The following is a 24,364-nucleotide window of genomic DNA, read 5'->3' as shown; positions in this document are numbered from 1 at the left end:
CTTATATCTATCTATCTATCTCATATCTATCTATCTATCTCATATCTATCTATCTATCTATCTATCTATCTATCTATCTATCTATCTATCTATCTATCTATCTATCTATCTATCTATCTATCTATCTCATATCTATCTATCTATCTATCTCATATCTATCTATCTATCTATCTATCTATCTATCTATCTATCTATCTATCTATCTATCTATCTATCTATCTATCTATCTATCTATCTATCTATCTATCTATCTATCTATCTATCTCATATCTATCTCATATCTATCTAATATCTATCTATCTATCTATCTATCTATCTATCTATCTATCTATCTATCTATCTATCTATCTATCTATCTATCTATCTATCTATCTATCTATCTATCTATCTATCTATCTATCTATCTCATATCAATTCAATTCAATTCAATTCAAAGAAGCTTTATTGGCAGGACCAAATACATATTAGCATTGCCAAAGCAAGTAAGAAGTAAGGGAATGAGGGATAGGGACTGAGGGCTTGGGGATAGGGACACATCTAGGGTCGGGGTTATACAAGTCCATGGCATATCATGTCTCTCTCAGTTTATGGCATGCAGTGACATATTGTGCCGCTGTGCCCACTGTGGTTTCCTCTTCACCCAGCAGGATGTAGAGTTTCTCTTCCTCTTCCATGGAGCTGAAGTCCGGTAAGAGATCAGAGAGTTTCCTGAAGTGAGTGTCCCTCACTGCTGAGTATTTGGAGCAGTGTAGCAGGAAGTGGGTCTCATCCTCCACGGCCTCCTGGTCGCACTGTTGGCACAGTCGGCTCTCCCTGGGCTTGTAGGTTTGTCTGTGGCGCCCAGATTCGATGAGCAGGTTGTGGGCGCTCAGTCTGTAGCGGCTCAGGATCTGTCTGTCTCTGGGGTTTGGCAGTTTCTCCAGATATGGCGCCAGTTTATATTCCCGCTGTAGACTCCGGTATATTGTCAGTTTCTGGGATGTCTTTATGTCGTTCCTCCAGTCACTGATATATTCCTCTTGGTTCTCGTTTATTGTCTTCTTGATTTCGGCTTTTGTGAGGCCGCGCTGAGTGACATTTTCTTCAGGCCGGGTCAGGGTGAGATGTTCTGCGGGGCCTGGTTTACCTGGGACCCCTTGGTGTAGCAGGGCTTTATGGTGATAGGAACTTTGCCTGCTGCTGTGTAGATGGGCCCAGAATGATAGCGCCCTCTTCTGGATTGTGAGGTGTAGTGGGAATCTGCCCAGTTCTGCCCGACAGGCACTATTTGAGGTGCTCCGATGGACTTGGAGAAGGTGTTTGCAGAATTCTAGGTGGAAGATTTCTGTTGGGCTGGAATCCCACCTTGACCAGTCTGGGTATGTGTCCGGACCCCAGACTTCACTGGCATACAGGAGGATTGGGGAGATGATGGAGTCAAAGATTTTCAGCCAGACCGTCACTGGTGGTTTGAGATGATAGAGTTTTCTTCTGATGGCATAGAAGGTTTTGCACGCCTTGTCTTTCAGTATCTCTATGGCTTGTTTAAAGCTTCCTGATTGGTTGATTTCTAGGCCCAGGTAGGTGTACCTGTCGGTCGCTGTGAGTGTGGCGTTATTTAGTGTGAAGGTCGGGTGCCTGGGGGATTTTGAGTTTCTCTTCTGGAACACCATGATGTTGGTTTTCTTTGCATTGATGGGTAGTGCCCACGTGGAGCTGAATTTTTCTAGGATTTGCAGGTTGTCTTGGAGACCTTTCTCGGTTGGTGATAGTAACAGAAGGTCATCTGCATACAACAGGAATTTCACTTGGGTGTCATGGAGGGCGAGACCTGGTGCTGAGGAGGATTCCAGAGCTGTGGCCAGTTCATTGATGTAGATGTTGAAGAGCGTTGGACTGAGGCTGCAGCCTTGTCTGACTCCTCGACTCTGCTGGAAATCAGCCGTTCTTCTCCCGTTCACCTTCACGCTGCATCTGTTCTCTGTGTAGGAGCTTCTGATGACGTCATAGGTTTTACCTCCTATTCCGCTCTCCAGCAGTTTCAGGAATAGGCCCGGGTGCCACACTGAGTCAAAGGCCTTCTTAAAGTCCACAAAACAGGCGTAAATCTTCCCATGCTTTGTATTGTGGACGTGGCTCTTGATGAGGCTGCGCAGGGTGTAGATGTGGTCAGTGGTGCGGTGGTTTGGCATGAACCCAGCTTGGCTTTGGTGGAGGACATTGTGCTGGGTGAGGAAGCTGAGGATTCTCTTATTCAGGATGCTGCTGAACAGTTTCCCCAGGTTGCTGCTGACACATATCCCTCGGTAGTTGGCCGGGTCGTACCTGTCCCCACTCTTGTGGATTGGTGTTATAAGGCCTTGGTTCCAGATTTGCGGGAAGTAGCCGGCACTCAGCACCATATTAAATAGTTTTACTATTGCGGCCTGTATTTCTGGCGGGCTGTGTTTTATCATTTCTGGTGAGATTCTGTCTAGGCCGCTGGATTTTTTACACCTTATGTCTGAGGTTCTCTCTGTTACTTCTTGCAGTGTTATTGGTGCGTCCAGGGGGTTTTGAGAATCTTTAAGTGTTTCCTCCATCGCCTTCAATTTTGATATTATTTGTTTTTGTTCTTGGCTTTGTTCTTCTTTCGGGATATCTTTGTAGAGGTCCTTGAAATATTGGAGCCAGATGTTGCCATTTTGAATATGAAGGTTGTTTTTCTTGCAATTTTTGCCCATGTGTTTCCATAATTCCCAGAACGAGTTGTCATGGAGGGCATCTTGGAGTTGGGTAAGTTTGGTGGAGATGTGCCTTTGTTTTTTCTTTCGGAGGATGGTCTTGTATTGCCTCTGTATGTTGCTGTAGGCCTCCTTCAGACCGGTGTTGTTTGGGTCTCGGTGCTTCTTATTTGAGGCATTTCTTAGTGTCTTCCGTACTTCTTTGCACTCACGGTCAAACCAACCGTTAGGATGTATTTCTTGTGGCCTCTTGTAGTCACATCTTTTCAGGTCGGACCTCTCTGCCATGGTATAGAATATATTATTGAGGTCATTTATCTATCTATCTCATATCTATCTGTCTGTCTATCTATCTATCTATCTATCTATCTATCTATCTATCTATCTATCTATCTATCTATCTATCTATCTATCTATCTATCTATCTATCTATCTATCACAAGGCAATCTACTAAGTAGCCTGTTGGTATGACACCCCATTCCACCTAATCCTCACTCCCAGATCTCTAATGCCTGCCACACCCCCCCCCCCACACTAGAGTATCCATTGACTGATAGGCAGTCTAAACAATCATAGTCAGACAGTCCCTATTATAAAGAAGGACAGTGAGGCAGATTTATTAAGACTGGTGAATACCTCTTAATATGTAGCATTTACAGTTGGCTGCGCGCCACAATTGTTGCGTAACAATTGTGGTCGCACTGCCGTGCCCCGTCCCTCTTTTCTGCCTCTTCAATCAGACATAACATTTAAAAAAAATACTAACCTCACCGCTCCACCTGTTTCCCCCGGATCCGCTCAGACACCCAAATCAGGCAACTGCACATACAAGATAGCAGCGTCAGGACGTCAGCGCAGTACATCAGAACGTTGTGTGCTGCGTCGCATATAAGACCTGGCATAAGGACCTTGTATGTGCCGTAGCCTGGTATGGGGGCCTGAGGGGATCCGGGGGAGAAGCGCAGCGATGAGGTGAGTAAATAATTTTTGCATTTATTTTCAGTTGTTTTATTTGAATATCCGATCATGGGGGTGGGGTACGGGGCCTGCCTGTGCCCTGTTACATCTCTAACTTCAGAGTGAGATCAACGCCAGCTTGGAGCTGGTATAGATTTCTGCTATAATTAATGCCAGTTTCTGGCGTTAATTATAATACATTTGCTTGGCCCGCTGGTATCCCCACCCCTTTAACTAAGTCTCACCTACTTTTTAGAAAAGCAAATTTTTCCCGCAGATTACATATTTTTTACGTTAGGAAACTGACAAAGAAAAGTTAATAAATTCCACTTGGTGTCCTTGAAGCAATGCGCAAAGGTTAGTAAAGCCTCTGAGAGCCTAATAACGTAACTTTTATGACTTGACTTATTATTAATAGTATAAATTGTGCCCCCCATGCCCCTTTCAGCATTCCACCATGGTTGGATGCCTCCAATGCAGGGGCATTCAAAGTGCCCCTTACCCAGCTGACAGTAAACGGAGCAGCAGTAATGTTTCTCAAATGAAAAAACTATTTTACTTGACCAGTAATCACAGAGTAAATAGTAATGTCATATATCAGACCTTCTGCACAAGGGAAAACCCATCAAAAAGTGGCAGATCACACAAAGTCACCACCTCCTCATTACTCACAAAAGGAATAACATTCTTCCACCTGAGTGAACCCCCTCAGCCTCCCGACCCATAGCAACTGCTATGGCTATAGATATGCCCATGCTTTCATGTAAACCCCCTTTTTCTGGCCCTGCGATCACTTGATCATCATACAGCAGTGAAACAAAGAGGAGCTGACTGGAACAGCACTGACAACTACGTTCTATTAATAACAAAATACTTTCTTATTACAGCGCTTTGTTATTTTGCTTTTTACTTTCATAATGACTCAGTGAACTAAAAACATGCGAGCATATTCTTTTGACAATGTAAAATAAGTAATGAAAGTCAATGTCACTTTATCTTACCATCCAAAGCCAAATCCGTTTATATGCACCCAACAAACTAAATTACAGCTCTGCGGAATGTCATGGAACACAGGACGTAATGTAGACTTTATGCCCTGCAGTTTTGTTCATTAACTTTATAGGCTCTAATGAAACACAACTCTTATTTCTGGAAGAAACATCTATTAATGCCTTTGAGGCTGTTCACACTGACTATCTGCAAGGATTGAAATGCTGCATACAGGACAAGCCTTTCTCATTAGTAACTATAACTCTTATTTTCATAGGACCCATGAAGAAAAGAAAACCCTACCGTATTATAAGTAACGAAACGTAAGGATATTACTAGAACTAAAGATAAAGTCCAGAAAATAATAATGTGCAGTACACAGACCGAATACTGCGAGTCAACTTACACTTAATATGAGGTTAACCTAGGTATGTAGATTCTGATACGGGGTTTTTGCAAAAAGAGGCACGCTGGATTTTTAGACTGCAGTCAGTGAACCCCAAGGGCCTGAATGAAGCGATCTCCTTTGCATAATTTATTTGACTAGTATCACGCACATTACGTCTAATCCCCCTCTTGGTGACACTCCGAGGTGGTGGACTGAAAGGGTTCTGCAAAATAGACAATATATCTCACATACTTGATTTGACCTAGTGAGGGCTTATTCAGACAAACGGGATATACATCCGTGCAACGAGCGTGATTTTCACGCGCGTCGCACGGACCTATATTAGTCTATGGGACCGTGCAAACAGTTGCATGATTTTTACGCAGCGTGTCTGCTGCGAAAAAGTCACGACATGTCCGTTCTTTGTGCGTATTTCACACATCATGCACCCATTGAAGTCAATAGGTGCGTGAAAATCATGCATGCCACATGGAAGCACTTCCGTGGGACGAGCGTGATTCGCGTAACAGCTGTCAAACTATGAATGTAAACAGAAAAGCACCACGGGCTTTTCTGTTTACAAACATCCAAACGGAGTGTCATAATGATGGCGGCTGCGCGAAAATCACGCAGCCGCGCATCATACGGGGCTGACACACAGAGCTGTTAAATGCCTTTTGCGCACGCAAAACGCCACATTTTTTGCGTGCGCAAAACGCACACGCTCGTGTAAATCTGCACTAACCTGAACTAGTATTTTAGTGTACGATTAGAGGTGTAGATCCACTATTGTATGTGTGTAATACGTGGACTTTGGGGACATCTGTAGTTTACCCTTACATAAGAATGGTTTGAGATCATATGCTGATAAGCTGACATAGTATATCTATAGCGAATATACACACAAGTTGGTACTCCAAAACACATAGATAGAAATAATGAACCGAGCATCTAAATATGTATCTGAAAACAAACCAGTGTTGATACACTTAGGCCTCATTTACACGAGCATAATATACGCGCGTGCGACCCGCGTGCTTTTCACGCGTGTCGTACGCACCTATATTACTCTATGGGGGCATGCAGACAGTCCGTGAGTTTTGCTCAGCGTGAGTGCGCTGAAAAAACTCACGACATGTTCTATAAATCTGCGTTTTTCGCGCATCACGCACCCATTGAAGTCAATGGGTGCGTGAAAACCACGAAGGTCGCACGGAAGCACTTCCGTGCGAACTGCGTGATTCGCGCAAGAGCTGTCAAACTGAATGTAAACAGAAAAGCACCACGTGCTTTCCTGTTTACAAACATCCGAACTGAGTGTCTTACAGATGACCAAACCGAACTTTACCGGGTTCGGCCGAACTCGTTTTGACCGAACCCGGCAGGAGACAGTCACTGTGCAGGGTGCTGAAAGAGTTAAACTGGTTCAGCACCCTGGACAGTGACTTCCGATTCCAATATACGTGAACGTGTAAAAAAAAAAAAAGTTCTGACTTACCGATAACTCCCGGCTTCTTCCTCCAGTCTGACCTCCCGGGATGACAATTCAGTCCAAGTGACAGCTGCAGCCAATCACAAGCCAAGCACAGGCTGCAGCGGTCACATGGACTGCCGCGTCATCCAGGGAGGTGGGGCCAGATGTCAAGAGAGGCGCGTCACCAAGGACGCGTCACCAAGGACCCGTCACCAAGGCAACGGCCGGGAAGTTCTCGGTAAGTACGTACCTTTTTTTTTAAACAGGTTACTCGATATGGTGATCGGAATGCACTGTCGAGGGTGCTGAAAGAGTTACTGCCGATCAGTTAACTCTTTCAGCACCATGGACAGTGACTGACGTCGGCTAGCCTCATCTCTATGATGGCGGCTGCGCGAAAGTCACGCAGCCGCGCATCATACACGGATGACACACGGAGCTGTCAAGTGCCTTTTGCGCACGCAAAACGCTGCGTTTTTTGCGCGCGCAAAACGCACACGCTCGTGTAAATGAGGCATTACAGTGGAGGAAATAAGTATTTGATCCCTTGCTGATTTTGTAAGTTTGCCCACTGTCAAAGTCATGAACAGTCTAGAATTTTTAGGCTAACAAAAGGATGATGGGTGGTAATCTATGACAATGGGGGGTGATAACAGTCAGTTGGAATTGGAACAGATTATGGTACATGATAACACGCTAACTATAACTAGCTCTCTTTATACAGTGAAGGAAATAAGTATTGAAGTCATGAACAGTCTAGAATTTTTAGGCTAGGTTAATTTTACCAGTGAGAGATAGATTATAAAAAAAAAAAAAAGAAAATCACATAGTCAAAATTATATATATTTATTTGCATTGTGCACAGAGAAATAAGTATTTGATCCCCTACCAACCATTAAGAGTTCAGCCTCCTCCAGACCCAGTTACATGCTCCAAATCAACTTGGTGCCTGCATTATAGACAGCTCTTACATGGTCACCTGTATAAAAGACTCCTGTCCACAGACTCAATTAATCAGTCTGACTCTAACCTCTACAACATGGGCAAGACCAAAGAGCTTTCTAAGGATGTCGGGGACAAGATCATAGGCCTGCACAAGGCTGGAATGGGCTACAAAACCATAAGTAAGACGCTGGGTGAGAAGGAGACAACTGTTGGTGCAATAGTAAGAAAATGGAAGACATACAAAATGACTGTCAATCGACATCGATCTGGGGCTCCATGCAAAATCTCACCTCGTGGGGTATCCTTGATCCTGAGGAAGGTGAGAGCTCAGCCGAAAACTACACGGGGGGGAACTTGTTAATGATCTCAAGGCAGCTGGGACCACAGTCACCAAGAAAACCATTGGTAACACATTACGCCGTAATGGATTAAAATCCTGCAGTGCCCGCAATGTCCCCCTGCTCAAGAAGGCACATGTACAGGCCCGTCTGAAGTTTGCAAATGAACATCTGGATGATTCTGAGAGTGATTGGGAGAAGGTGCTGTGGTCAGATGAGACTAAAATTGAGCTCTTTGGCATTAACTCAACTCGCCGTGTTTGGAGGAAGAGAAATGCTGCCTATGACCCAAAGAACACCGTCCCCACTGTCAAGCATGGAGGTGGAAACATTATGTTTTGGGGGGTGTTTCTCTGCTAAGGGCACAGGACTACTTCACCGCATCGATGGAAGAATGGATGAAGCCATGTACCGTCAAATCCTGAGTGACAACCTCCTTCCCTCCACCAGGACATTAAAAATGGCTCGTGGCTGGGTCTTCCAGCATGACAATGACCCGAAACATACAGCCAAGGCAACAAAGGAGTGGCTCAAAAAGAAGCACATTAAGGTCATGGAGTGGCCTAGCCAGTCTCCAGACCTTAATCCCATTGAAAACTTATGGAGGGAGCTGAAGATCCGAGTTGCCAAGTGACAGCCTCGAAATCTTAGTGATTTACAGATGATCTGCAAAGAGGAGTGGGCCAAAATTCCATCTAACATGTGTGCAAAACTCATCATCAACTACAAAAACCGTCTGACTGCTGTGCTTGCCAACAAGGGTTTTGCCACCAAGTATTAAGTCTTGTTTGCCAAAGGGATCAAATACTTATTTCTCTGTGCACAATGCAAATAAATATATATAATTTTGACAATGTGATTTTCTGTTTTTTTTTTTTTTTTTATATAATCTATATCTCACTGGTAAAATTAACCTAGCCTAAAAATTCTAGACTGTTCATGTCTTTGACAGTGGGCAAACTTACAAAATCAGCAAGGGATCAAATACTTTTTTCCTTCACTGTATATATGTATGGGAATATCCAGCTACATCTTAGGGTATCAATCATTTTCGTTAATGTTATATATATATATATATATATATATATATATATATATATATATATATACACTACCGTTCAAAAGTTTAGGGTCACTTAGAAATTTCCTTATTTTTGAGAGAAAAGCACAGTTTTTTTCAATGAAGATAACATTAAATTAATCAGAAATACACTCTATACATTGTTAATGTGCTAAATGACTATTCTAGCTGCAAACGTCTGGTTTTTAATGCAATATCTACATAGTTGTATAGAGGCCATTTCCAGCAATCATCACTCCAGTGTTCTAATGGTACATTGTGTTTGCTAACTGTGTTAGAAGGCTAATGGATGATTAGAAAACACTTGAAAACCCTTGTGCAATTATGTTAGCACTGCTGTAAACAGTTTTGCTGTTTAGAGGAGCTATAAAACTGACCTTCCTTTGAGCTAGTTGAGAATCTGGAGCATTACATTTGTGGGTTCGAATAAACTCTCAAAATGGCTAGAAAAAGAGAGCTTTCATGTGAAACTTGACAGTCTATTCTTGTTCTTAGAAATGAAGGCTATTCCATGCGAGAAATTGCCAAGAAACGGAAGATTTCCTACAACGGTGTGTACTACTCCCTTCAGAGGACAGCACAAACAGGCTCTAACCAGAGTAGAAAGAGAAGTGGGAGGCCCCGCTGCACAACTGAGCAACAAGACAAGTACATTAGAGTCTCTAGTTTGAGAAATAGACACCTCACAGGTCCTCAACTGGCAGCTTCATTAAATAGTACCCGCAAAACGCCAGTGTCAACGTCTACAGTGAAGAGGCGACTCCGGGATGCTGGCCTTCAGGGCAGAGTGGCAAAGAAAAAGCCATATCTGAGACTGGCTAATAAAAGGAAAAGATTAATATGGGCAAAAGCACACAGACATTGGACAAAGGAAGATTGGAAAAAAGTCTTATGGACAGACGAATCGAAGTTTGAGGTGTTTGGATCACACAGAAGAACATTTGTGAGACGCAGAACAACTGAAAAGATGCTGGAAGAGTGCCTGACACCATCTGTCAAGCATGGTGGAGGTAATGTGATGGTCTGGGGTTGCTTTGGTGCTGCTATAGTGGGAGATTTGTACAAGGTAAAAGGGATTTTGAATAAGGAAGGCTATCACTCCATTTTGCAATGCCATGCCATACCCTGTGGACAGCGCTTGATTGGAGCCAATTTCATCCTACAACAGGACAATGACCGAAAGCACACCTCCAAATTATGCAAGAACTATTTAGGGAAGAAGCAGGCAGCTGGTATTCTATCTGTAATGGAGTGGCCAGCGCAGTCACCAGATCTCAACCCCATAGAGCTGTTGTGGGAGCAGCTTGACCGTATGGTACGCAAGAAGTGCCCATCAAGTCAATCCAACTTGTGGGAGGGGCCTCTGGAAGCATGGGGTGACATTTCTCCCGATTACCTCAGCAAATTAACAGCTAGAATGCCAAACGTCTGCAATGCTGTAATTGCTGCAAATGGAGCATTCTTTGACGAAAGCAAAGTTTGAAGGAGAAAATTATGTCTTGACTATATTTTCTAGTCATTTTGCTACTCATTTGTTAAATATAAGTGTGAGTTTTCATGGAAAACACAAAATTTGTCTGGGTGACCCCAAACTTTTGAACGGTAGTGTATTCGTTATAACTTACGTCAGAAACTGGCGTAAATTATAGCGGAAATCTACACCAGCTCCTGGCTGGCATAGATTTCATTCAGTGACACTGAATCAAATTTATAAAGAGGCATGGACCTCTTAATAAAATTTGTCGCATCTTACTCCACCTTAACTTTTATTATATTTGCACAGTCTATTTGTATGGAGAAAAAGGGAATGTTGGCATTTAGCACTCTCATTGGCTGCTACAGACAGATGGGTGCTCTAGGATTTAGGAGATGTCATTGGCTGGGGGCAGGACATGTGAGTCCGATGTCACTGTCCCTTTATTAGCTTAGGATGGGCCAGACCCCTGGTTGGAGATGTGACGAAAGGGCTTAAAAAACTCAGCGTCTGAGCTCGCTGTAGCTCATTCTATCAAAGGTCCAGCAAACCATCAGTGCTGGATGTGATCTTTTGTTATTCTAAAACAAAAGTGCTCCTGATCAGACAGGGAATGATTGGTCTGCTCAAACACATAGAGGGAAGCTAAGATCAGAGAATGAATGCAGTAATCAATGCTGAGTAGAAAGTTACTAATAATCTGCATGCATTATATGTCCTAGGGGGAGCTGAACTGGGAGAATCATTTGTTGAAAAGGATCTGGGTGTACTTGTACATCATAGACTAAATAACAGCATGCAGTGTCAATCAGCTGCTTCTAAGGCCAGCATGATACTGTTGTGTATTAAAGAGGCATGGACTCATGAGACAGGGATGTAATATTACCACTTTACCAAGCATTAGTGCGGCCTCATCCAGAATATGCTGTTCAGTTCTGGGCTCTGTAGTGTATGACACAGGTTATCAGGCCCAGACTTCAGAAGGCTGCTTTATTCTCCAGCTAGGCAATACAATGACTCAGCTACACCCAGCACTCTGGATCAAGTCATATAACATTGTAACAATATGCAGCCAGCAATTTAACACATTAATGCCCCAGATATACTACAACCCCTCCTTTCCTTGAAAAGCTTAATTAACCCTAACAATTTTTCAATAGCAGGGCCGTAGCTAAAGGCTCATGGACCCGATACAAAGGTTCTACCTGGGCCCCCCCAAACTTTTAATGGCCGACGGCCTGCAGCTTTCAGCTGCATCAGTCTCCTAAGTGACCCAACGATGCAGCACTAGCAGCCAAGGGCGTCCCTAAGGTCTTGAAACGTCAGGGGAAATAGCCCCAATACATGTGCCCCCCCCCCCAAAAAAAAATGTGTGTGCATGTATTACCCTAGGCTCTGGGGTTTTTGGAGGCACAGACGCACAAGATGGCCTCCGAGGGCGCAATACAGACAGAGTCCCGAAGTGCGTCTGCGTTGTTTTTTATGGATAGACAACTTGAGATGGTCCATTCTCATAGACTCCTCTGCTGGAACAGCTGATGAGGGCAGCAGAGGTTGCTGAAATGTAGGAGCCGACCTAGGGAGTCCTCCCTCCCGACGAACCTCCTGGGACCGTTCTCGGATCTGCAGGTCAATCCGGGCGGCCAGAAGAATGAGGTCATACAGGGTAGATAGGAGATCTCGGGCGGCAAGCTCATCCTTAATTTCAGGGGACAATCCCTGCCAGAATGTAGTCACCAAGGCCTCGTTGTCCCAGGTTAGTTCGGCAGTCAGGGTGCGGAACTGAATGGCGTACTTGCACACGGAGGAGTCTTCCTGGCGAAACATCAACAGGGATGCAGCAGTCTATGAAACTCTCCCAGGTTCCTCAAATATAGTACGGAAAGTCTGTACGAACCGCTGTAACTCACGGATCCCTGACTTTCCCAAATGGGGTTCGCCCATGACAGGGCTTTGCCAGTGAGGAGAGAGATTATGAAGGCGATCTTTGTCATCAGAAGGGAAGGCCTCTGCAAACAATGTGAAGTGAATCTGGAATTGGTTCAGAAATCCCCTGCAGGTCCTCATGTCTCCATCATAGCGAGGAGGTAGTGGCAGAGAAAATCGGGAGTTGGCGCTGCAAGGAGGTGTAGTAGTCGGAACAGCAGAGGTAACCGGAAAGGCTGCAGCTTGCGTATCCAGCCGATGTGCAATGGTGTTAATCTCCTGGAGGAGTTGGTCTTGTCGTGACCGGAGGTATAGCATATCTGCCCGCATGACTTGTGACGTTGTCATAGTCTTGAGTTGACCAGTGGGGTCCATGGCCTGAGCATACTGTCACGATGGGTGTGTGGACCCACTGGGCCGCACCGCCAGAGCGGGATAGCAGCTGGCCAACAGGATACCAAGTAAATGTCTATAGTTCGAATAAGGCTACCTGTGGTAATTCAGACAGTAGCGACGGTTAGGCTCGGATGGGACCTTGGCAGCAGGCAGACACCAGGCGCGGTGTAACACAGCAGGCGTAGCATACGGCACAACATGACTCCAACTCTCTATGGCACAGGATCAAGGTAGCACAGGATACAGGTAGCAGGTACGCGTACACTAGGAACTGGAAAACACTAAGGGACCATTTGCAAAGACTAACACGAGTAAACACAACAACGCTCAGGCAATGAAGGAAGGGGCAGGGCCCTTCCTATAGTCCAGGGTGATCATGGGCTAATTTAACAGACTTTTCAGGGACACAGCAGAGTGAAGCGGAAGTGAGCGCCGGCGTATCCTGAGGAGGAGATGCGGGCCATCGCTCACTGATCCATGGCTGCGGTCGTCGGAGGGTGAGTAATCCCGACGATCCGCGGCCATGGGTGTCACACTGGGATATCTCTCTTGCACACCTCTTCTCCCTTTTTGTTCTCTCTCTTTCCTCTCTTTTCTCTTTTCCGCTTTTCGACTTTCTTGATGTACTTGTTTTAGTGCTACATGTTACATTTTTGTGATTTATTTGGCTTTTACACTGGATGGAATGGCACATCTGCTGTTCCTCATATAGCCAATGTTTAAACTCATATTTTTTTTACATTGTTTTTACAATGCAAAAGCTTTTGTTGTGGCTTGTGCCCATATGTTTACTTATTGTGAAAATTCAAAGAACTAAACCTATAAAAGACAACTATGGGAGGACTTGATTATCTTGTATAAGCATATGAATGGCACATACAAGAAATATATGGTGAAAAGCTGTTCCATGTAAAATCCCCTCAAAAGACAAGGTTTAATCTCCAGATGCGACAAGCCTTCTTTACCATAAGAACTGAAAATCTGTGGAATAATCTACCTCAGGTGCTGGTGACAGCAGGAACAGTAAAGGGCTTCAAAAAAAGGCTTAGATAATTTCTTAGAAAAAAATAATATCAACGTATAGAATTCTTGTTTGAATGTTTATCTAGTCTGATCGCCACTTGGGATAAGGTGGAAATTTTTCCTTTTTACGAAAGATTGGTTAATGCTTTATGGGTAATTTTTATATTTATCTATTTCCTTTTTTTTTTTTTTTTCAACTTTCCTCTGGATCAATAGGGGTAAAACAAAGTTTGATAGTTTCACCCATCCCTTCCCTTTCTCCCATCCTTTGGTTGAACTTGATGGACATGTATTTTTTCAACCCACTAACTATGTTACTATGTAACTATGTTATCAAGAGATCTACGTATGTATTGAGTAAATATTAGGGAGGAACGAGGTGATCAAGCAGGAATGACAGAATGAGGCAAAACTGGATAGGAAAAGACTAATGTTCTTTCTGCTGTTAGCTCTATTCTGTCTGATTTTAAAACCTTATTTCTTATCTTTTTGTCATTATCAGGGCTACTTGGAATTGGAAGTAGTTCCTTGTAAATTTTAAAGTTTAACCCCTTAACATCATGCCAAGTACATGTATGTGGCAGCCGTTAAAGGGAAGTATGGAGCGCGTTCACGGGCTGAGCTCGCTCCATATTTAGCGGATGACAGCTGTGTAATACAGTCGACACCTCACTGCAAAGGGCAGAATCAAAGATCACTTTGATTCCGCCCGTTTAACCCCTTAGATGCCGTGATCAATCGCGACCACAACATCTAAAGCTTTAATGAGGGGGGCAAGTCAGCCATCGGCCAATGGTCGTCATGGCAGCCTGGGGGCCTAATGAAAGCCATCAGGCCTGCCATCTTTGTACTCCTAGCAGGGCTTCAAAGAAGGCTGTAAGAAACACGATATATTGCAGTACATTAGTATTGCAAAATATCAAATACGCAATCCAACTATTGCTGGTTCAAGTCCCCTAGGGAGACTTCTAAAAAAATAAAAGACCGTTAAATAAAGTTGTTTTTTTAATGTTACAAAGAATATACACTACCGTTCAAAAGTTTGGGGCCACCCAGACAATTTTGTGTTTTCCATGAAAACTCACACTTATATTTATCAAATGAGTTGCTAAATGACTAGAAAATATAGTCAAGACATTGACAAGGTTAGAAATAATGATTTTTATTTCAAATAATAATTTTCTCCTTCAAACTTTGCTTTCGTCAAAGAATGCTCCATTTGCAGCAATTACAGCATTGCAGACCTTTGGCATTCTAGCTGTTAATTTGCTGAGATAATCGGGAGAAATTTCACCCCATGCTTCCAGAAGCCCCTCCCACAAGTTGGATTGGCTTGATGGGCACTTCTTGCGTACCATACGTTCAAGCTGCTCCCACAACAGCTCTATGGGGTTGAGATCTGATGACTGCGCTGGCCACTCCATTACAGATAGAATACCAGCTGCCTGCTTCTTCCCTAAATAGTTATTGCATAATTTGGAGGTGTGCTTTGGGTCATTGTCCTGTTGTAGGATGAAATTGGCTCCAATCAAGCGCTGTCCACAGGGTATGGCATGGTGTTGCAAAATGGAGTGATAGCCTTCCTTATTCAAAATCCCTTTTACCTTGTACACATCTCCCACTTTACCAGCACCAAAGCAACCCCAGACCATCACATTACCTCCACCATGCTTGACAGATGGCATCAGGCACTCTTCCAGCGTCTTTTCAGTTGTTCTGCGTCTCACAAATGTTCTTCTGTGTGATCCAAACACCTCAAACTTCGATTCGTCTGTCCATAAGACTTTTTTCCAATCTTCCTTTGTCCAATGTCTGTGTGCTTTTGCCCATATTAATCTTTTCCTTTTATTAGCCAGTCTCAGATATGGCTTTTTCTTTGCCACTCTGCCCTGAAGGCCAGCATCCCGGAGTCGCCTCTTCACTGTAGACGTTGACACTGGCGTTTTGCGGGTACTATTTAATGAAGCTGCCAGTTGAGGACCTGTGAGGTGTCTATTTCTCAAACTAGAGACTCTAATGTACTTGTCTTGTTGCTCAGTTGTGCAGCGGGGCCTCCCACTTCTCTTTCTACTCTGGTTAGAGCCTGTTTGTGCTGTCCTCTGAAGGGAGTAGCACACACGGTTGTAGGAAATCTTCAGTTTCTTGGCAATTTCTCGCATGGAATAGCCTTCATTTCTAAGAACAAGATTAGACTGTCGAGTTTCACATGAAAGCTCTCTTTTTCTAGCCATTTTGAGAGTTTAATCGAACCCACAAATGTAATGCTCCAGATTCTCAACTAGCTCAAAGGAAGGTCAGTTTTATAGCTCCTCTAAACAGCAAAACGGTTTACAGCGGTGCTAACGTAATTGCACAAGGATTTTCAAGTGTTTTCTAATCCTCCATTAGCCTTCTAACACCGTTAGCAAACACAATGTACCATTAGAACACTGGAGTGATGGTTGCTGGAAATGGGCCTCTATACACCTATGTAGATATTGCATTAAAAACCAGACAGTTGCAGCTGGAATAGTCATTTAGCACATTAACAATGTATAGAGTGTATTTCTGATTAATTTAATGTTACCTTCTATGAAAAAAAACTGTGCTTTTCTTTCAAATATAAGGAAAGTGACCCTAAACTTTTGAACGGTAGTGTATATATTAAAAGTTCAAAGTTTCCCCCCTTTTCCCATTTTTTCCCAAAACTAATGTTAAAAAAAGTTAACATAACTGGAAACGCTGCGTCCGTAAAAGTCCGAACTATTACAATATAACTTTATTTAACCCTAATCAGTGAACGCCGTAAATAAAAAAAAAATGGAAAACACCCAAATTTCTTTTTTTTGGTCACCTCCGCTTCCCAAAAAAAATGGAATAAAAAGTGATCAAAAAGCTGCATGTACCCCAAATTAGTACCAATTAAATCTACAGCATGCCCCGCAAAAAATCACTCAATCGACGGAAAAATAAAAAATTATGAGTATGGCAAAAATGTTATTTTTAGTTTTTTTTTTTATAAAAGTGGTAAAACGAAAAAAAAAAAAACTCATATAAATTTGGTATCAAGTGAACATGTAGTTTTTACTGCACGATGGACGCTGTAAAAACAAAACCTCCCAAAAATGTCTCTATCTCAGTTTTTTGCCCATTTCACCCCACAAGTACCATTCAGTTCAGTTTCCCATTACATTATACGGTACATTGGTGCCATGAAAAACTCTAACTTGTCCCACAAAAAACAAGTTGTTATACGGAAAAAACGAAACTTGGCCGTGTAGTTATGGGGTTAAATAATCCGCCTATTCTTTTTAACAGGAATTAATAAAAGTTAAAGGCAAGTTCCCGGAATCTCCAACTATCTCCTATCCACCGTATAAATGATAATTGTCTGATAGCATGGGGCCCCACCACTGGGACCCCGAACCCCCTGATCCTCCTCACTGCAACCTCGGCAGTGAGTAGGAGCTTGAATGTAGAATGCACGTCGCTGCTCCATTCAATGTCTATGGGACTGAAAAAAAAAACGCGTGCAGTGTACTCAGCTGTTTCCGTCATTTACATAGACTTAGAATGGAGTGGCAGCGCGCATACCATAATTTTTGTACACATTTAACATATATGAATCAAGTATCAATTTTCTCTGTGGGATTAAGTAGTTTGTGGCTGTTTATCTCCACTCTTCTTCAATATTCCTTGGATTATGCAGCATAGCAATATGAGTTTACTTTGTTACTGCATTTTGTTAGAAAACAATGTGTGTCAACTGTCAGCAGGATAGATTTATGAAGGGAACGAACCGTAAAATCTATTATATTTTTTGAATAAAAAATAAGCAGCATATACCACTAGATGTTAATCCTATAATCTTATATACAGCAGCAAAAACATGCTTTTCTTAAAAAAATCCAGCTACAGCTCTTAGGGAATATGAATTAAAAGAGTTCTAGTAGTTACTTCTAATTTATTTCCAAGCTTTGATTTTAGATGGTGGCTGCTAACCAGTTTACCGTCCCAGGCCTTAATGGTATTTATACCGGTTTAGGTATGTAAGCAGGCAGATGTAGCTTTACCATTAAAGGGGATGTCCAGGATTAGAAAAACATGGCTACTTTCCTATAAATTCAGCTCCATATCTGTCCGTGGATTGGTTCTGGTATTGAAGCTCATCGCCATTAAAGTGAATGGGACTGAACTGTAATACCACACACAACCTGTGGCGCTGTTGTTGGAAGAAAGCAGCCATGTTTTTCCAAAAGTGAACAACCCCTTTAACAGCTATCACGTTTTAGTGGTTAGATGGTGATCATTACCCTTCAATCTATTAGATCATCATTTTTTTTTACTTTGTTGAATGATGACCTGCCTATATATTTTTTATAGCACGGTGAAGTTACATTATCATCTACAGAAAATTTTAATTTGGCATATTTTAAGACATGGAATCTTTAACAATAAAGACTGAAAGATTAAGTGTAAAGGATCTGCCAGGCACAACTTCTGTGTATACGCCCATGGGTAATCAGTCTGCACCTGGTTCTATGTCTCTGAGACTGACTCCATCTTCCACCACTCAGGATGGCAGGCTTAGGAGTGGGAGAGCCTATCGCAGCCTGGCCAGACGGAGCTAGCTCCCGCCCTCTGTCTATTTATACCTGCCTTTCCTGTTCCTCCTTTGCTTGTGATTCTTCTCGTGTGGTTTCCTGGCCTTGCTGCAGCTCCTAGCTATTTGACCTTTCTTCATACTGACCCCGGCTTACTGACTAGTCTCCTGCTCTGCGTTTGGTACCTCGTACATTCCTGGTTTGACTCGGCTCGTTCACCTCTCTTGTTGCTCACGGTGTTGCCGTGGGCAACTGCCCCATTTCCCTTTGCTTGTGTCCCCTTGTCTGTTTGTCTGTCGTGCACCTACTGAGCGTAGGGACCATCGCCCAGTTGTACCCCGTCGCCTAGGGCGGGTCGTTGCAAGTAGGCAGGGACCGAGTGGTGGGTAGATTAGGGCTCACTGTCTGTTTCCCTACCCCCCTGCCATTACATTAAGTTTTTCACATTAAGACAGGTCAGGATGTGCATAGTTGTAGACAAAAAGTACACAGACACTTTGTTAGTACAACAGGACAAAAATAATGATATTCAGTAGGGTGCTGCCAGATGTAGCCCACCGGACCTAACTTTTTGGTTCCCTACTGGGCCAGATAATAGTTATATATGAATAGAAAAGTATACAAATATGGGTATAAATTTAGATACACAAGTATTTAGCCTCCATTTATGCACTTATACAGTAAGTGTAGCCTTCTTCTTAAAGTGTAGCTAAACGTTTGACAAACTTCTGACATGTCATAGTGGCATGTCAGATGTTTGGATTGGTGGGGGTCTGAACACTGAGACCCCCACCAATGGCTAGAATGAAGCAGCTGAAGCGCTCAGCCGCTTTGTGTCTGTTTTTTTCCCCCGGAAAGCCGATGTATCGGAGTACGGGCTCATAGACTTTCTATTGAGTCCGTACACCGATACATTTATTTCTGGAAAAAGTCGAACAGACACGAAGCGGCTGAGCGCTCGCACGAGCGCTTCAGCCTCTTCATTCTAGTGATTGGTGGGGGTCTCAGTGCTCGGACCCCCACCAATCCAAACTTCTGACATGTTACTATGACATGTCAGAAGTTTGTCTAATGTTTAGCTACACTTTAAAAGCAATTCATACAAGTAAGGCAGTGTTCGCATAGTGGTTTTGTTTTACCTTCTGTGTACAAATCCATAGGATCCCAACGATTGCCAAAAGAGTGTCCTTTTGCTATATGATCGGGGGTATGCCAGAATTGCTGTTTTTTTTTTAAAACTCACACCACAAAAAAACAAGCTCTCACACAGCTCCATCGATGGAAAAATAAAAAAACGTATGGGTCTCAGAATATGGCAACACAAAACTATTTTTATTTTGTAAAAGTAGTAAAACCTAAAAAAAACTATATCAATTTGGTATCTACATAATTATTCTTACCCGCAGAATAGTATTAACGTCATTTTTACCGCGTGGTGAATTCTGTAAAATTAAAGCCCAAAAAATAATGAGGGAACTGGTGTTTCTTTTTTGCATTCTACCCCACAAGTTTTTTGGTAACTTATATGGTACATTAAATGGTGCGATTAACCCCTTCCCGACATCCACCATATATATACTGTGCAGTTCGGGTGGGGGAGCATGGAGCGGGCTCACGTGCTGAGCCCCCTCCATACAATGAGCATGCCGGCTGTATCTTATAACGATATACTGCAATACAATGCATTCGTAAAGTCTTCAGACCCTTTACATTTTTTCACATTTTGTTATGTTAAGGACTTGTGCTAATATAAAAAAATGGAAGTTTTTCCCCATCATTCTGCACTCAATACCCCATAATGACAAAGTGAAAACAGAATGTTAGTAATCTTTGCTAATTTATTGAAAAGGAAAAATTTTAATATTGCATTGACATAAGTATTCAGACCCTTTACTCACTACTTAGGTGAAGCCCCTTTGGCAGTGATAACCACCTCCTGTCTTCCTGGATATGATGCCACAAGGTTTGCACACCTTGATTTCGGGATTTTCTGCCATTCTTCTCTGCAGATCATCTCAAGCTCTGTCAAGTTGGATGGGGACCATCGGTAGACAGACATTATCAGGTCTCTCTAGAGACATGTTTGATTGGGTTCAAGTCAGTACTGTGGCTGGGCCACCCAATTACATTCACAGAGTTGTCCCTGAACCACTCCTGTGTTGCCTTTGCTGCGTGATTATGGTCATTGTCTTGGAAGGTGAACCTTCGGGCCAGTCTGAGGTCAGAGCATCCTGGATCAGGTTTTCATTATGAATATGTCTGTACTTTTCTCCATTCATCTTTCCCCCAACCATGACCAGTCTCCCTTTCCCACTAGCTGAAAAACACCCCCACAGTATGATGCTGCCACCACCATGCAGGTAATGAGCAGTGTCCCCGTTTCCTCCAGACTTGACACTTAGAATTGAGGCCAAAAAGTTCAATCTTGGTTCATCAGACCACGGAATCTTGTTTCTCACAGTCTCAAAGTCCTTTAGGTGCTTTTTTGCAAACTCCAGGCAGGCTTTAATGTGTCTTTTACTGAGGAGAGGCTTCTTTCTGGCCACTCTGCCATAAAGCCCAGATTGGTGGAGTGCTGCAGTGATGGTTGACCTTCTGGAAGTTTCTCCCATCCACACACAGGATCTTTGTAGCTCAGCCAGAGTGACCATTGGGTTCTTGTCACCTCTCTTAGGCCCCATTCACACGAACGTATTTTTCATCCATCCGTAAATACGGTCTGTAAATACGGATACGTAGTCATCCGTAAATCATTCGCATATACGGAAGGGTGTCCATAAATACGGTTCGTAGTGCATCTGTATTTACAGATCCACACAAAAACAGGGAGGAATCTAGAGTAATCCACTGGCGTCGCATGGCAATGCTTCCATAATTACGGACGGCTACAGATGCACATCCGTAGCCGTCCGTAATTACGGAAGCGTCCATAGACCTCTATGGGAAGTCTGTTCCATAATTACGGACAAAAAAAGGACATGTTCTATCATTTCTAAGGCATGGACACCCATCCGTTAAAATACGGAAAGGTGTCCGTAGCCCATAGAAATGAATGGGTCCGTAATTACGGTCCGTAATTACGTATGAAAAATACAGTCGTGTGCATTGGGCCCTTCTCCCCCGATTACTTAGTTTGGTGGGCAGCGAGTTCTAGGAAGAGTCCTGGTTGTTCCAAACTTCTTCCATTTAAGAATTATGGAGACCACTGTGCTCTTGGGAACAGCAGACATTTTTTTGTACCCCTCTCCAGATCTGTGCCTCCACACAATCCTGAGACCTTATATAGACAGGGGTGTGTCTTTCCAAATCATGTCCAATCAAATGAATTTACCACAGGTGGACAACAATACAGGTGTAGAAACATTTCAAAGATGATTCAGAGAAATGGGAGGCCCCAGAAGCTAAATATTAAGTGTCGCAGCAAGTGGTCTGAATACTAATACTAATGCCCATGTGAAATTTGAGTTTTTCATTTATAATAAATTTGCTAAATTTTCCAAACTTCTGTTTTCACTTTGTCATTATGGGGTATTGAGTGCAGAATGATTGGGAAAAATTTTAGCACAACGCCTCAATATAACAATGTGAAAAAAAGTGTCTGAAGACTTTTCAAATGCGCTGTCGATTTAAACCCCCCTTTTCCCCATTTTCCCCCAAGCACAATGTAAAAAATAAAAAAATTAACATAACAAAGTCCGAACTATTGCAATATGTCATTATTTAACCCGCGCGGTGAACGCCATATAAAATAAGAAAATAAAACTCCAAAATCGCAGTTTTTTAGTCACTTCATCTCCCACAAAAAATCAAACAAAAGTGATGAAAAAAATCTCATGTACCCCAAAATGGTACCAATAGAAACTACAGCTCGCCGCACAAAAAATAAGCCCACTTACTGCTCAATCGACAGAAAAAAAAAAGTTATGGCTCTCAGAATATGGCGAGAAAACATAAATTTTATTTTTAACAATCAATCAGTTTTTTTCTTGTAAAAGAAGTAAAACATAAAAAAACTATATAAATTTGGTATCTTATTGACCCGCAGATGTTGTTTTTTCAGCACAGTGAATGCCAGAAAAACAAAACCCCAAAAGATTGAGGAATTGCTGTTTTTTTTCTATTCCACTCCACAAATAATTTTTTTCCAGTTTCCCACTACATTATATGGTACAATATATGGAGAATCTACAACTTGTCCTGCAAAAAACAATCTCTCATACGGCTATATTGACGCAAAAATAATAAAGTTATGGCTTTTGGAAGGTGGGGAGGGAAAAACAAAAGTGAAAATCCAAAAAATGGATGCGGCGGGAAGGGGTTAAAAACTACAATTTGTCTCACAAAAAACAAACCATCATACGGTTATGTAGACGGAAAACTAAAACGGTTATGACTCTTGGAAGGCAGACATGAAAAAAAAAAAAACTGGCTGTATGAGCCTGCTATATTCATGAAGGAAGCGCTCTCCCCACCCCTCTCACCACTGACTGATGAGTTAGTCGGAGCGAGTGCTCACCTTATGAATACAGTGGACTCATAACTATGGGTCTGCTATATTTATTGTTCGGCTCCATAAGGGTTCTTTTACATGGGCCAATATGGGCCGTGAACATGAGTGCCAATCAACGAGACAGCTCGTTGATCGACGCTTGTTTGCTCCTTTCACAAGGAACAATGATTAATTATGTATAGGGACGACATATGAACGTGCGTTTGCCTGATCCTTGGCCTGTCTAAAAGGGCTTTTAGCCAAACGGCACAATATTTTTTGCTGCCCTTATACAAGGCAGCATAGTATGATGACAGATACCACTTATTCACCTTAAATCCATCTGAAGATATACCAGCTAGTCCCAATGCTAATGCTCTAGTATAACTATATTACACTGTTAGTGTATGGCAAAACATTATGCACAATATCATATTTAAACTTACCTTTTGATTGCTTACACTTTTTTTCTTAAAGGCTATGGAAACGTTTGGTGGCTTTTTTTTTTTTTTTTTAAATAAAATGTATGTATTTCATCATAAAACTAGCTTTTGTATACTTTTACTTTTGCAGCTTCTATGTATCACTTTACTGTAAATAGAAGCTGCAGAATGCCGTTGTCAGCCTATTTGGTCAGTGAGCTGGTCTGATGGCTCGGTCTGCAGCGGTTCCTGTGTGCTCCTAAATAATCTTCTAAGCCTAATACTGATCAAATCAAAGTTCATCAACTTAGATTTGATCACTATTAGGCTTAGAAGATTGCTCAGGAGCACACAGGAACCGCTGCAGACCGAACAACTTTGATTTGATCAGTATTAGGGCTTATTTAGACGAACGTGTAATACGTCCGTGCAACGCGCGTGATTTTCACGCGCCTTGCACGGACCCATGTTAGTCTATGGGGCCGGGCAGACTGTCCGTGAGTTTCACGCAGCGTGTGTCCGCTGCGTAAAACTCACGACATATCCTATATCTGTGCATTGTTCGCGCATCATGCACCCATTGAAGTCAATGGGTGCGTGAAAATCACGCGCAGCTCATGGAAGCACTTCCGTGTGACGCGCGTGATTCGCGCAACAGCGGTAAAAACTATGAATGAAAACAGAAAAGCACCACGTGCTTTTCTGTTTCCAAACATACAAACAGAGTGTCATAATGATGGCGGCTGCGCGAAAATCACGCAGCCACGCATCATACGCATCTGACACACGGAGCTGTTAAGTACCTTTTGCGCGTGCAGAACACCGCGTTTTTTGCACGCGCAAAACGCACACGCTCGTGTAAATCTGGCCAGATTTACACGAGCGTGTGCGTTTTGCGCGTGCAAAAAACGCGGTGTTCTGCACGCGCAAAAGGTACTTAACAGCTCCGTGTGTCAGATGCGTATGATGCGTGGCTGCGTGATTTTCGCGCAGCCGCCATCATTATGACACTCTGTTTGTATGTTTGGAAACAGAAAAGCACGTGGTGCTTTTCTGTTTTCATTCATAGTTTTTACCGCTGTTGCGCGAATCACGCGCGTCACACGGAAGTGCTTCCATGTGCTGCGCGTGATTTTCACGCACCCATTGACTTCAATGGGTGCATGATGCGCGAA

At 42.9% G+C, this 24,364-nt stretch overlaps 1 protein-coding gene across 3 annotated transcripts in view; it reads right to left on the bottom strand.

Annotated features, from left to right (window-relative positions):
* The window catches only part of DLGAP2 (DLG associated protein 2), a 500,472-nt gene that overhangs the window by 32,147 nt on the left and 443,961 nt on the right, over positions 1-24,364 (bottom strand). The gene's annotated exons all lie outside the window — the stretch shown is intronic.

The sequence above is a fragment of the Rhinoderma darwinii genome, chromosome 4, assembly GCF_050947455.1.
Source record: "Rhinoderma darwinii isolate aRhiDar2 chromosome 4, aRhiDar2.hap1, whole genome shotgun sequence".
Taxonomy (NCBI): Eukaryota; Metazoa; Chordata; class Amphibia; order Anura; family Rhinodermatidae; genus Rhinoderma; species Rhinoderma darwinii.
The sequence above is the reverse complement of the archived record's forward strand: the minus strand, read 5'-3'. Positions and strand labels throughout refer to the sequence as shown.